We start from the raw sequence: 15,766 nt of genomic DNA on the forward strand, positions 1-15,766 counted from the left end.
GCGCTTCTCAGGAAGAATTTATTCCTCCATGCTTGAAGTGCATTGAACGTGAATCTGCTAATTCTTCACCTGAATGTTCAAATGCTTCAACTGTTACAAATTCTTCATCTGCCTCTGCTATCACTAATTCCTCATCTGAGGACATTGCTAGTATCACTGACAATGCAGGGCTGAAGGAATTGTATATGACAGGCATGTACAAAAGCCTCAAAGGGCATCAGACTCTTTGTGATGTGCTCAAAAAGAAGATCCTCAACAGAAACCCTAGGAAAGAGGATATTGCCTTTGAGAGGAAACTCAATGCTGATGGAACATATTGGAAGCCTGAGAAGTACCCCAAAACCTCATGGGTTGCTGCAAAGGGACCTCCAGTTGATCCATCTAACTTATCTGGCTTTACATGTGAATCTCCTCATTCTTCTGATGAGTCATTTGACTCCAACTATAAACTGTTCAAAAATCAGAATGGTGAAGTATTTGCTAGATATGTTGGCACTAACTGCAGGAACGGTTCTCCTATGAAGAAAATCTGGGTTTCCAAGAAATGCCTTGAAAGTATTCAGGTGAATGTCCTCATGACACCACCTGTGAAGAACAGGAACCCCAGATCAAATTCTTCATATGGACCAAATTATTCATATGGATCAAAGTCCTCATATGATTATCATCGTGCTAACAACTCTGTCTCGCAGGGTAGAGCTAAGGGCTATGAATATGTGCATTATTCTTCAAACCATTATGTTCATAAGTCCTCGAAGAATTTCTCTGCTTATTCATATGCTTACCCTAACCCCTCTTATGTGAAACGAAATGGCTTGGCCTCTATGCCAGCATTCTCGTATGGTGCTCGCAGAGTGATGAACTCTTTGCCACCCCTTCAGATGTGGGTGGTGAAGAAAAAGAACTAATCTCTTCTGCAGGGTCAGGTCTCCAGACGTGCTTTAACGTCTGAAGAATTTGCTGGGGACCTGACAAAATTGCCTGAAAGGACGCAGGCGAATCATGATGAAATGAACTTTCATTTCACACGTCCTCATACTGCTATATCTGTTTTCTGCTTGATGAAATTCATCTGATGAACTTGATATCATATTCTTCACTGATGAAGCATATGAGATTGTAAGTTACACTAATTCATCTGCAGGATGATCAACCCAGAACTACTGAGTGGGTCCTCGATAGTGGATGTACAAATCACATGACTGGTGACAAGAATCTATTGATGGATGCTCCCTTATCACCGTCACCTCTGAGGCATATCATCTTTGCTGACAAAGGAAAAAGTCAGGTATTGGGTCTTGGTAAGGTTGCAATCTCTAAGGATAAACACATGGACAAAGTCATGCTTGTTGAGTCCTTAGGATACAATCTCATGTCAGTCTCAATGCTTTGTGATCTTGATATGGTTGTTGTCTTTGGCAAGTATTGCTGTGTTGTGATTATGGAAGCTGACAATTCCAAAGTCTTCGAAGGCTTTAGGAGAGGAGATCTGTATATTGTTGATTTCTCTATAGGACCACAACCAGCCATGTGTCTACTTGCAAAAGCTTCAGAAGGCTGGCTATGGCATCGACGTCTTGGTCACGCAGGCATGAGGAATTTGCACACGCTTGCGAAGAAGAAGCATGTCATTGGCATTGAGAATGTCAAATTTCTCAAGGATCACTTATGCGGAGCCTGTGAAGCTGGAAAAATGACCAAGGCCAAGCATCCAGCGAAGACTATCATGACCACTACTCGTCCATTCGAATTGCTTCACATGGACCTCTTCGGACCTAACCATTACTCAGCAGTCACTAATGATGCATCTCTATATGGTTTTGTCATTGTTGATGATTACTCTCGATATACATGGGTACACATTGTTACTTACAAACATGAAGTGCAGGAAGTCTTTAAACGATTTTCCTCGAGGGCTTCAACCAACTTTGGTGTGAAGATCAAGCACATCAGAAGTGACAATGGAACTGAGTTCAAGAATTCCGGTCTTGATGCCTATCTTGATGAACTTGGTATTACTCAAGAGTTATCTGCTCCCTATACTCCTCAGTAGAATGGCGTCGTGGAGCGCAAGAACCGAACTCTTGTTGAGATGGCTCACACTATGCTTGATGAATACAAAACGCCTCAGCGTTTTTGGATTGACGCAATTGATACTGCATGCCACATCATCAACAGAGTATATCTTCACAAATTCTTCAAGAAGACGGCCTATGAACTCCTCACTGACAAGAAACCCAATGTGAGTTATTTCAAAGTCTTCAGTGCTAAATGTTGGATTAGAGATCCTCACCACAATTCTAAATTTGCACCAAAAGCACATGAAGGTTTTATGCTTGGTTACGGAAAGGACTCGCACACCTATAGAGTCTTCAACATCGTTCTTCACAAGATTGTTGACACTGTAGATGTGCGGTTCGATGAAACTAATGGCTCGCAAAGAGAGCACCTACCTTCTGTGTTAGATGAACCAGCACCTAAGGATTCTATCAAGTTCAAGGCAACTGAGGATGTCATTCCTACTGAAGAATCTGCTGAAGAATTCATTCCAGTTCATGAAGAACGTCGAGCTGATGCACCTGAAGAAAATGCTGAAGAAAATGTTGATCAAATTCCTCAGCGACAACCAGCTCATCCTCGTGTTGCAAAAGAAGTGCAAGTGGAGAAGATCATCGATGACATTAGCGCACCAGGTCCTCTCACATGCTCAAAAGCTTCACATTTATCTAACTTTTGTGGGCACTATGCTTTTGTCTCTATCACAGAGCCCACTAAGGTAGCTGAAGCATTTATGGAGCCGGAGTGGATTCAGGCTATGCAAGAAGAACTACATCAGTTCGAGCTTAACAATGTCTGGGAACTGGTCAATCGCCCAGATCCTCGCAAGCATAATATCATTGGCACAAAGTGGATCTACCGCAACAAGCAAGATGAAAATGGACTTGTGGTGAGGAATAAGGCACGACTAGTAGCTCAAGGCTACACACAGGTTGAAGGAATTGATTTCGATGAAACTTTTGCACCTGTTGCTAGACTTGAGGCTATTCGCATATTACTTGATTATGCTAACCATCATGATATCATCTTATATCAAATGGATGTGAAAAGTGCATTCCTCAATGGTAAGCTTGAGGAAGAAGTATATGTTGCTCAACCCCCAGTTTTTGAAGATCCAAAGAATCCTGACAAAGTCTTCAGACTTAATAAGGCCCTCTATGGCCTCAAGCAAGCCCCTCGGGCGTGGTATGATACATTGAAGGAATTCTTCGTGAAGAATGGCTTCACACCCGGTTCACTCGACCCTACTCTCTTTACTAAATCTTATGATGGTGAACTCTTTGTGTGCCAAATATATGTTGATGATATTATCTTTGGCTGTACTGACCAACGTTATAGTGATGAATTTGCCTATATGATGAGTGAAGAATATCAAATGTCTATGATGGGAGAGTTGAAATTCTTCTTAGGTCTTCAAATTCGTCAGCAGCGTAATGGCATATTCATATCTCAGGAGAAATACCTCAAAGATGTACTGAGGAAATTCGGCATGCAAGATTGCAAAGGCGTCAAAATTCCTATGCCCACAAATGGCCATCTATGCACTAATGAAAATGGTATTGACTTCGATCACAAGGTATACCACTCCATGATTGGTTCTTTATTGTACTTATGTGCATCTAGGCCAGATATAATGCTTAGTGTTTGCATGTGTGCCCAATTTCAAGCTGCACCGAAGGAATCACACCATAAGGCTGTGAAGCATATTCTTCGATATCTAGCTCACACACCAACACTAGGATTATGGTACCCCAAGGGCTCTGCTTTTGATCTCATTGGATATTCTGACTATGACTATGATGGTGATTGCCTGGACCGCAAGTCAACATCTGGCACTTGTCATTTCCTCGGACGATCTTTGGTCTGTTGGTCCTCGAAGAAACAGAACTGTGTATCACTGTCTACTGCTGAAGCTGAATACATTGCTGCTGGCTCTTGTTGTGCTCAACTGCTTTGGATGAAGCAAACCCTCAAGGACTATGGCGTCAACGTGAAGAATGTGCCTATCCTCTGCGACAATGAGAGTGCCATCAAGATTGCTCACAACCCAGTTCAGCACTCGAAGACAAAGCACATTCAGATTCGTCATCATTTTCTTCGTGATCATGTGTTGAAGGGCGACATCTCCATCGAGCACGTGAAGACTGAAGAACAACTAGCTGATATCTTCACTAAGCCCTTGGATGAGAAGAGATTTAGCAAGTTGCGATGTGAGCTAAATATCTTAGAATCTTCGAATGTTCTTTGAAAAGGACACACATCCTGACACTCATGCAAAATTGCTGACTTAGATGTGCAACACATGAAGAAACGTTTTTCTTCAATTAATGAAGAATAACACTCTAAGTGTGAAGACATTAATGAAGAATTTGATTCTCAGAACCCTACGACAATTGTACGCGGTGTCTGAAATCATCATTCTTATACGGTGGGTCACGCCACCACAAAAGTTGAAAATCTTCAATTTGAGCTTTTCCTCAGTTTTTGAAATTCTTCAGTTTTTCAAATTCTTCAACTTTGCAAAATCTTCACTGTTTCCGTCGTTTTTCTTCATTGGCTATATATATATGAGTTTATGTCCTCTACAACATTCACTTATGGCTATTTCTTCATGTTGCTTTTACTGCTAAGTGGATGTGATCGGACCCTTCCCCCTCTATGCTATACTCAACCCAATCTATTCACAAATTCTTCATGTGCATTCGATTTGAAACTCGTTCAAAATCTTCACTGCGTCCTTGTCAGCTGAAGAAATTGCGAACGAAACTTTAAAACAAATCTTATCCATATTTTCGGTTTTACCGCTCAAACCGTTCCGCATCCCATGATGTATTATTTTATTCACCCACGATCTTACACGATCTCATCTACACAGTACGTGGGTGACATATGTCGCGTGAAGGAGAAAGGGCAGGGGCATGTTCGTCCCAAAATCTTCGGGCGAACAGTTTTTCACCGTGACTATAAATACCCCTCTCCCCTTCCTCACTTCATTTACTCCGCTCGACCCCTGTCTCTCGCTCGAGCTCCTCAAACCCTAGCGCCGCCGCTACTCCATCGTCGCCGGTGAGGAAGAGCTTCGCTGCCTCGACCTCGTCGCCGTCGTACTCGCGCTGGTTGCGGAAATCTTCACTCCGTCGCCGCCGTAGCTGTCTCCCTTTGCCAAGTTAGGGCGTGGGAGATCTAACTTGACGAACTTCACATCTGTTCATCTCAGTTCGTCGTGTTCTTCACTTCAGGTAATTAAAAGTTACTTTTATTACTCACTTTGATTCTCAAGCTTTCCTGAAAATCTTCAAAGGTGTTTTATTCTTCAAATCTTCACACATATGAACACCTCACACACTGTATGCTCTTGATCCATTTCTCTAAGCAATCATTTTCTTCAAGATTCCTCAATTGTGTAGATCTTCGATCTGTACAACTCTGGAACCTAAGACAAGAACGCTTAGTGAAATTCCTCGAGGTTCATCTGGTCAAATTCCTCAAAACTTGTCTTTTCGAAAAATCTTCTGAGAACGCATATGACCTCTTCGAATTCCTCGCACCTATACTCTGTTCACAGGTACTCATGTCCGCTGCTGAATCACTAGGTTCTCATCAACTTAACTCATTTGCAGCGTTCCTCGAAGAAAAACTGCATACTTCTTCAGAGTGTTCAATTGTTCAAATTCCTCATCTGAAGAATATGGCAGACGGTAAGAGACCGCAGAAAGGAGGAAAGAAGCCTGAGGTCATGACTGCTTTCGAGATCCCTGATGAAATTTATGCTGGCTATTGCACACTTGATGAAGCAAAATTTGGCAAAGAAACTAAAAATCAGCGCAAGGTGCGCATACAGAAGATTGAACGGAAATGGGCAAGAGAATGGAGGGAGTACATATATGTTACTCCAAAGTACATGAAGAAATTTGCTTTAAATCCTCCATGCCCAAGAGCTCCATTGGCACCTGGCCAAGTAGCTGATCCCACCAGCATCAAGAGTGGTGAGGACTTTCCTGAAGAATGGGCTAAGCGCCAAGCCAAATTGGCAAGACAAGCCAAGGAGGCAGTGAAGAAATTCAATGAGGATTCTGTTGCTGCTGCTGCTACTGAGGCCTCGGTCAAGACAAGGAAATCCATGCCAAAGAAGCCTGCTCGTAAGCCAAGTGCTTCACCAACAGCGCCCTCACGGCCAAGTTCCTCAGCAATGCCCTCACGGCAAATTCCTCACACTGCTACTGCTCCCTCAAAGTCCTCGGCTCCTGTGCATCTGGCTGCATGTCAAAGGACTACGGGTTTCTCGATTGCCTCTGGTGTCTCAGCAAGTTCCTCAGTTGCACCAATATCCTCATCAGGCCCCACACTGTTGAAGACTAAAGCAACAGCAGGACGAGGTCCTCGGCCAAGTCCAAGGAAGAAACAGGTCGCATTCCATGTGCCCTCTGATGATGAAGCTTCTGATGATGAACTTGCAGAAATCATCAGAGACAGACATGTGAAGGCCGCTAGAGCCAAAGGCACATCTGTGCCACTGCTTTTGGATCCGAAGAAAATCCTCGATTACATTGATCTCTGGCACAAGGATCCAAACACCCCAATGCCTGATCTTCCTCTGACTCCTGGTCAAAGTCACATGCTGACCCATTTCATCACTCAAGAGAAATGGAAGTTTGAAAAGGCAAGAGAGATCAAGAAAGCTCAATACAGAAAGGAGAAGCTCCTGAAGAAAAATGTTGTCAGAATGACACCTGAAGAACTTCTCAAGGCTCAGTCTGAAATTCAAGCCCTCAGCAAAGACTTTGATGCCTACTATGCTGATTGGCAAGGAGCCAAAGTGAGATTCGTCGATCTGACGAAGAAATTCACGAATGTTGCAGCCCCATCGCAACAAGAAAACCCTCAGGCTGTAGACTCTGCTCAGCCTGCTGAAGAACATGCCAGCACCGCTGATGACTTTCAGCCTACTGAAGAAACTACTAGTTCCAGGGCTGATGACTCCATCCCAGCCGCTGAAGAAATTGCCAGGGCATCCACTAGTGGTGCGCCTGAAGAAATTGAAGAGATCAGGGCAACTGCATCAGTTGCGCCTGAAGAAAATCAACCAGATTCCTCAGCTCCTCCCGCGCCTATACCAACTCCAATTCTTCCATCTGCCTATGAGGTGAAGAAGACCAAGGCTGCAGAGCGAGCTGCAGTGAAGAAAAAGGAAGGCATCAGCTGCGTTAAATTTTCGGCTACGAAGAAAATGAAGCCAATGACCAGCTCACTTGAAAATCCAATTGATGCTGTTCCAATTTCATCCATGTCATCAAAGGAAATTGTTCCTTTTGGATAAGATTATAAGATTCCAAGCGGATCTGATGAAGAAAATCATTCTGCTGCTTCGTCAGAGCAGATTGATGAAGAAATTGAAGTGGATGCAATCCCTTCAACTCCAGCCATTTCCTCACCTATGCCTCAGTTCACAGCTGAAGAGGCTGGTGTTGAGGAAATTGAAGATGAAGATGTGGATATTGGATGCACCACACCTATGATGAACAATGACTTTTGGGAAAGTCAGCATCCCAATACTCCTCTATTCACACCTATCCAACAGATTCCTCAGTCCCCGGCAACAACAGTTCAAATGGGCTCTGAAGAAACTCATCCCACTCCCTCTGTGCATGAAGAAATTCCAGCCACTAGTGCTGAAGAACCTGCTGCTGCTGATCCTCAGATTGCACAAGAAGAGGAACCAGAAATTCCTCCGCCTGAAGTACCTGAGCTCGCGATTCCTGAGGTGGTACTGCAACTCACTGACACCCCTCTGCCAAAGCCGAAGAATCCGTTCTCAAGCAAACAGAAGTTCAAGGCTGAAGACTTCTTTTCCGAGCATGTATTCTTCACTGACTACAACCCCTATGACTCTGCTCGCATAAGGAAGAGGCATTTCTGGACTGCTAGTCAAGCCAACTTCTATTCCTCAGTACTGTTTGACAAGGACAAAATCTTCGATCATGAACATATTCCTCACGTGGATATGGAATCTCTGCCGTGCTTCGAGCCAGTCCTCAGTGTTATTCATGATGCAGGATTACTGAATTTCTGCACTGACATTTGTGATTGGAATGAAGAACTCATTCTTCAGTTCTACGCCACACTGCATATCACTGGAGACGCTGAAGATGTCAATTCATGGGTGTTGGATTGGATGACCGAAAACACTCACTACAAGGCACCGGCAACTGAATTGCTTCGTGTCCTTCCTCTCGATCCTCCCCATGACAGCGCACGTTGCATCTACAATGACCCTGAACTGACAAATCACTATATGCAAGTGCTCATGAAGCCTTTGAAGCCTGGGCAGGCCCCACGAACCAAATTCCTCGTCAAGGAATTACTCTATGTGCCTCGGACTGTCTATCGCATTCTGACGAAGACAATGAGTCCTATCAAAGGCCACGACTCAAATGATGAAGAAGTCGTTGGCATCATGAAGAATATGCTTTTCAACATCATTCATGGCGTTCCCGTCAACTTCCATGATTTCTTCATGAGGACTCTGGCTAATGTTGCTATGTCACCATTCGAGCTGAAGCCCTATGCTCCTTGGATTATGAGATTCATCAGGGCAAGATCTTCACTGAATTACAAAGCTGACACTCTGAACCACGGTAGCTACTTGCCTCCCATTGAAGTCCTCAAATGGCAAGTTTCATCATCTGATGATAAAGGCAAGGCAGCTGCTGTGATCGATGAAGGCATTCGTCCATTGGATGGTCAATTTCGCCTGGCTACATCTTACTCTACCAATGACGACTTTGCTACACATGACACTGCCGCAAATACCTCAGCCAAGCAAAATCCTCAAGCCACAGCACCCAGGGTGATGACTGACCGTGAGTTACTCCTCAGTCTTCATCAGAAGGTTGATCGCAATCACAAATGGGTAAAACGTCAGTTTGGTGCAATTCTTCACAACATGACCTCAACACACAATGCAGTGAAGAAGAACCATTACTACCTTCATGAAACCCTCAACCGCACCTGGGCTGTCCTCACTCATGTCTATAGTGCTGAAGAACTAGAGACTATGGGTCTCAAGGAAGAATTTGACTGGTCTGCACCTCCTCCGAAGAAATTCAAGAGGGTCAAAGTTCCTCCACTGGTGGCCAGCTCTTTCGCGTGACACTGATGAGTATGAAGATTTGGACGACACTGCGGCAGGCCCTGCTACAACAAACAACCCCGAGAACGCTGGCGCTCCTCCATCAACTTGAAATTCTTCAGGGGCGTTAGTCCTCAGTTTCAATCCTTTTGGTCATTTGATGACAAAGGGGGAGAAATCTGAGTTAGTCTTCAAGCGGGTCTATATAAAGGGCATATTTTTTAAGTTACAACTCTCGTTCTTCTGAAACTTTTATTTGGATCAGGTTGTAATCTTAAACCCGATGGTGCCCTGATACTTTTGGATGGTGCTCTGATACTTTTGATGCACTATGCTCCGATACTTTTGATGCTTTCGGCATGCTTATTCCTCGTTAATACTATTGCATGCATGCTGAATTTCATCAGGCACCATATTTCATCATGCATTTCAAATTCTTCATATTATATATCAAATGCGTGTATGAATTACAAGATATAGGGGGAGATCTCCATGATTCAACTCTTCAAATGTGCATTGCCTCAAAAGCAATTTCCTCACTATGCACATCTTCAGGGGGAGTTCTTCTATATCTTGCAATCAGATTCCTCAATATCAGTACTTACACTTCATATGTTTATCCCCGTTGAAAACTTAACCTATGTTGTCATCAATCACCAAAAAGGGGGAGATTGTAAGTGCATCTAGTGCCCCTTAGTGATTTTGGTGTATTGAAGACTTATAGGTTAAGGGACTAATGTGTTTGTGAGTGTACACAGGTATATAAGTCTATGAGGAGTTTGATATTTACAGAGAAAGTCAACCCCTAAAAATGAAGTTCTTCGACTGAAGACTTTGATATTCTGAAGACTTTCTGAAGACTTTGAAAGTGAAGAAATTGGTGTGACCTTGAAGACTTGGTATTCATTTGAGGAACATGAAGCATGAAGACTTTTGTTTTCGTAGTTTCATTTTCTCTTTCTTGAGTCATAGGAAACACCGTACTGTTAAAGGGGGTCGAGGAAATACTAAGGAAAATTTCCATGTGATGCTCAACTCAAAATCCTACACCTACCAATCCCTTCGAGTGAAGCCATTGGAAATCTCATACAGTTCAGTCAATTTCTTCAGTGACAGAGATGCAGTTCTTCTGGTCACCGAGGACTTTGCTCTGACTGAGGAGTTAGGAATTCGCCAGTGCGAATTGCCTACACAGTGAGGAACATGATAGCCCTGAGGAATTTGAGAGCCAAATTTCCGACCGTTGCTGTGCTGCGCGCCAGCTGTCCCAAAATATCCTATCCACCTAACGGTCATATCATTGAAGGGCATTTATGTCTTATCATGTCGGGCTGCTCCCTAGGCTATAAATAGCCGCCCCCTACAACCACTAGCTGGTTGGCTGCTCCGAGAGAACTTGACACTTGTCATTTGAGAGCAACCCATCCTCCGAGGACTTTGAGCGAAAATCATCAAGTGAGGAAAACCCAAAACCAAACCCCTACAAACCCAAAGTGATTGAGCATCACTGAAGAAATTGATCCTACGTGGATCCGACGCTTGTTACCTTTGAAGACTGTGCTTCTTCCAGACGGTTAGGTGTCATGGTCTAGAGCATCCAAGAGGAATTGTGGATCGCCGAGTGACCAAGTCTGTGAAGGTTTGGAAGTCACCTGAAGACTTACCACGAGTGATTGGACGAGGTCTGCGTGGCCTTAGTTCAAGGAGAATACGGTGAGGACTGGGTGTCCTGAGCTGCGGCTCAGCGACTGGGTGTCCGGGACTGCGTGTCCTCAAGTTTAAATACTCAGCCGCTCCAACCAGACGTACAACTGAGACAGCAGTTGGAACTGGTCTACCAAATCATTGTCTTCACCAACCTAACTGGTTCTATTTCCTCAACCCTTTCATTTCCTCATTACTGTGTTGAGTGGTTGTTCATATCTGTGTTTGAAGACTTTGACTGAAGACTTTCTCAATTTCCTCAGTTCAATTTCTTCAGTCTGTTTGTCTTCATCTTGTGTTATCCTGTGATTACACTTTCTGTACTCTGTTCTTGTCTTCATTTCATCATGATGACCATGCTTGTATTCTGTTACGCTTACTTCTGAGTACTTATTCCGCTGCTAGTAGTTCTTCAGTAAGGAATTTCCTCACCGGCAAATTCCTGAGTGAAGAATTCATAAAAATCGCCTATTCACCCCCCTCTAGTCGATATAACGCACTTTCAGTTTTGGATCTTCAAAGCCAGGTGGTTGAGCTACGTACACTTCTTATTCAATCTTGCCGTTGAGAAATGCACTCTTCACATCCATTTGATGTAGTAGAATGTTGTGGTGATTAGCGTAGGCTAGCAGTATGCGAATAGCTTCAAGCCTAGCCACAGGAGCAAATGTTTCATCGAAGTCAATTCCTTCTACTTGAGTGTATCCTTGAGCCACAAGACGTGCTTTGTTTCTGACTACTTGACCATGCTCATCGCTTGTTTTGATATATCCATTTTGTGCCAATAATGTTATGCTTGCGAGGGTCAGGACGCTTGACAAGTTCCCAAACATTGTTCAGCTTGAACTGTTGAAGTTCCTCTTGCATTGCTTGTATCCATTCAGGTTCCATAAAGGCTTCAGCAACTTTCTTGGGTTCTGATATTGACACAAATGAGAAGTGCCCACAGAAATTTGCTAATTGTGTTGCTCTTGAGCGAGTAAGTGGACCAGGTGCATTGATGCTATCGATTATCTTCTCAATTTGTACTTCATTTGCAACTCGAGGATGAACTGGACGAAGACTTTGCTCTTGCTGGTCATTGTCATCATTGGGAGGATTGTCTTCAGTTTGAGCATTGTCTTCAGGTTGGTTCGGTGCAGAAATGATAAGTTCCTCTTCAGGCTTTGCTTCAGAAGGCATGATTTCACCAGTTCCCATTAGCTTGATAGATTCGCTAGGCGGAGCTTCGTCTAGTGTACTTGGCAGGAGTTCTCTTTGTGAAACATTTGTTTTATCAAATCGCACGTCCACAGTTTCGACGATTTTGTGGAGATAGAGGTTGAAGACTCTGTAGGAGTGCGAGTCCTTTCCATAGCCAAGCATGAAGCCTTCGTGAGCTTTAGGTGCAAATTTTGACTTGTGATGGGGATCCTTGATCCAGAACCTAGCTCCAAATACTCTGAAGTAGCTGACATTTGGCTTCTTTCCAGTAAGGAGCTCATAGGATGTTTTGTTCAGAAGCTTATGGATGTAAACACGGTTGATGATGTGACATGCTGTATCAATAGCTTCAGACCAGAACTTTCTAGGTGTCTTGTATTCGTTGAGCATTGTTCGAGCCATCTCAATGAGGGTTCTGTTCTTGCGCTCAACGATGCCATTTTGCTTAGGTGTGTATGGAGCAGAGAACTCATGAGTGATTCCCATTGTATCCAGATACAGATCAAGTCCGGTGTTCTTGAATTCAGTGCCATTGTCACTTCTGATATGCTTGATCTTCACACCATAATTGTTCATTGCTCGATTGGCGAAGCGTCTGAAGACATCTTGCACTTCAGCCTTGTAGAGAATTATATGCACCCATGTGTATCTTGAGTAGTCATCAACAATGATGAAGCCATAGAGACAAGCAGTTGTTGTGAGGGTAGAGTAGTGAGTAGGTCCAAATAAGTCCATGTGTAACAGCTCGAATGGTTGAGATGTCGTCATGATTGTCTTCGAGGGGTGCTTTGCCCTAGTCATCTTTCCAGCCTCACAGGCACCACACAAATGATCCTTCTTGAACTTGACACCCTTGATGCCTATGGCATGCTTCTTCTTGACAAGTGTGTGTAAGTTCCTCATACAAGCATGCCCCAGCCTCCGATGCCAGAGCCAGCATTCAGAAGCTTTTGCAAGAAGACATACGGCAAGCTGTGGACCTGCTGAGAAATCTACCATGTATAGATCATCTTTCCGATACCCTTCAAAGACTAGAGACTTGTCAGATTCCATTAGTACAAGGCAACGATATTTTCCGAATAGCACAATCATGTTCAAGTCACAAAGCATTGAGACAGACATTAAGTTGAAACCAAGGGATTCAACAAGCATCACTTTATCCATGTGTTGATCCTTTGAGATTGCAACTCTACCTAGACCCAATACCTTGCTTTTACCAGTGTCAGCAAATGTGATGTGACTCTTGTCTGATGGACGTAAGGTTGAGTCCATGAGAAGACTTCGATCACCAGTCATATGATTTGTGCATCCGCTGTCCATAATCCATTCTGAAGCTTTTGGTGTCATACCCTACAGTGCAGTTAGGAGGATGGGCTTCACGAAGAGCGTTGTGAAGCATAAGCATTTGACGCACACAAGGATTATCACAGCTTAGATCAAGGTTAGGACACATAGTATGACAGATAAGCGATTCAGATATGACATACATAGTAAGATCATTTTATCATGCGTCCCTTAATGTGTTTTAGGTCCCCAGCAATAGCATAGGACGCCTTTGATTACAGGCTGGAGACCCTTTCCTGCAGAAGAGAGTTAATTCTTCTTAACCACCCACATCTTTAGGGGTGGCTTAGAAGCAATGAGTCTAAGTGCAACATCTGAGAATTTCGGCTTTGGAGCCCTAGCAAATATCCTTGCAGGAGATGAATGATACTCATATGAATAAGCAGAAAAGTTCTTAGTTCTATGAACATAGCGATTTAAAGACACACGCTCATATTCATAAGTCTGAGTATGATTTTCCTGCAAAACATTGGCGTTAGGGTGACTCAGGTGAGTCCTGTGTCTGTATGAAGCCTTTGGGCCATATGAAGCCATAGGTCTGGGGTTTCTCTTCTTCCTTGGTGGTGTCATGACGACATTCACAGGAAGATTCTCAATGCACTGCTTAGATACCCAGATCGTCTTCATAGGTGGTCCATTCCTGCAGTTAGTACCAATATACCTGGCAAACACTTCACCATTCTGATTCTTGAACGGCTTATAGTTTGAATCAAAGGATTCATCAATGATAATAGGGTTAGCGCAGGTAAAGCTAGATAAAGTGGATGGATCTACTGAAGGTTCCTTTGCAGCAACCCATGTGGTTTTGGGATACTGCTCAGGCTTCCAGTAGGAACCATCAACATTCATTTTCCTCTCGAACCCAACACCCTCTTTCCTAGGGTTTCGGTTCAGAATCTGCTTTTTGAGGACATCGCAGAGTGTCTGATGTCCTTTCAGACTTTTATACATCCCTATTTCAAGCAATGTCTTCAACCTAGCATTTTCATCAGCAATGGTAGTGGTATCCTCCGCAGAGGGGTTAGTAACCACATCAGTAGTTGAAGATAATGCAACAGTAGCAGCAGTGGAACATTCAGCAACAGAGGTAGCGTTATCACGCTCAATGCATTTTAGACATGGTGGTTCAAATCCATCCTGAGCAGGACTGATCTGTTGAGCAAGTAATGAATAACGCTCCTTCTGAAGATCTTCATAATCCACTCTTATCTTTTCAAGATCTTGCTTTCTTTGAAGACATTCAGAAGAAAGCTTCTCGTGATCAGACAAGAGAGCATTATGTTGATATTAAAGGGCGTCAAACTTGGAATGAAGTCTCTGAAGACTCTCAGCCAATGCTTTTGACTGATTCATTTCTTCACCCAACATATCATCGCTCTTACTAAGCATGGTTTGAACCTTTTCCAAGACTCTTTGTTGTTTAGTGGCAAGGGAAGCAAGTTTGACATAGCTGGGGCCAAATTCATCACCTGATTCATCATCACTGGTGTCAGAGAGGCATCATTCAGTTACCTTAGAACCCCTTGCCATGAGGCATGGTGAAGATGATGGCGGTTCAGGTGCAAAGGTCATCTCTTTAAGAGACTCCTTGTAATCCTCAAACCAAGGATCATGACGAGTACGATGACCTTCATATACCTCAGAAAGCCGATCCCAGATTAGCTTCGCGTGATTGAGGTGCATAACATTCCTGAATTGATTTCGGGACAAATGGGAGCAGATGACATCCTTCGTCGTGAGGTTCAGTAGAGTGTACTTGCGAATGTCATCGGCCTCAGCCATCTTGCATAGATCAGTAAGACCAATCTCAGTGACGGTCCACAGTTCGCTATCCATAGCCATGAGTCGCTTCTTCATCATGGCCTTCCATCAGGGATACTCATGACCGTCAAAGGTGGGGCAAGATATGTTCCTCAATCCTGCAGTCGACATAGCTAAATCTCCAGGTGGTTTAACCAAATCATACAGAACAAGGGAGTACCTTGCTCTGATACCAATTAAAAGTGCTAGTTATCGACTAGAGGGGGTGTGAATAGGCGATTTTTATGGAAGTCTTCAAATCGTGGAATTTCGAAGACAAACAATAGAAATGAGCTAATTGATATGCAGCGGAAGATAAACTACAACAAGCAAACCATAGTCAAGTATGCAATGATGTGAAAGTACAAGACTAATAGCAGCTCAGTAGTAAGGATCAAGATGGAAGATAGTATGAAGCCAATCAACAATAGTAGTCAAGCAATGAAGTCAAACAGGTACAACAGATAGGCAATGACTTCACGAAGACAAACTCTAAGTAAAGGAAGGGAGAGGATAGAACCAGTCACT

This window comes from Triticum aestivum, chromosome 3B (assembly GCF_018294505.1).
Source record: "Triticum aestivum cultivar Chinese Spring chromosome 3B, IWGSC CS RefSeq v2.1, whole genome shotgun sequence".
NCBI classification, from domain to species: domain Eukaryota; kingdom Viridiplantae; phylum Streptophyta; class Magnoliopsida; order Poales; family Poaceae; genus Triticum; species Triticum aestivum.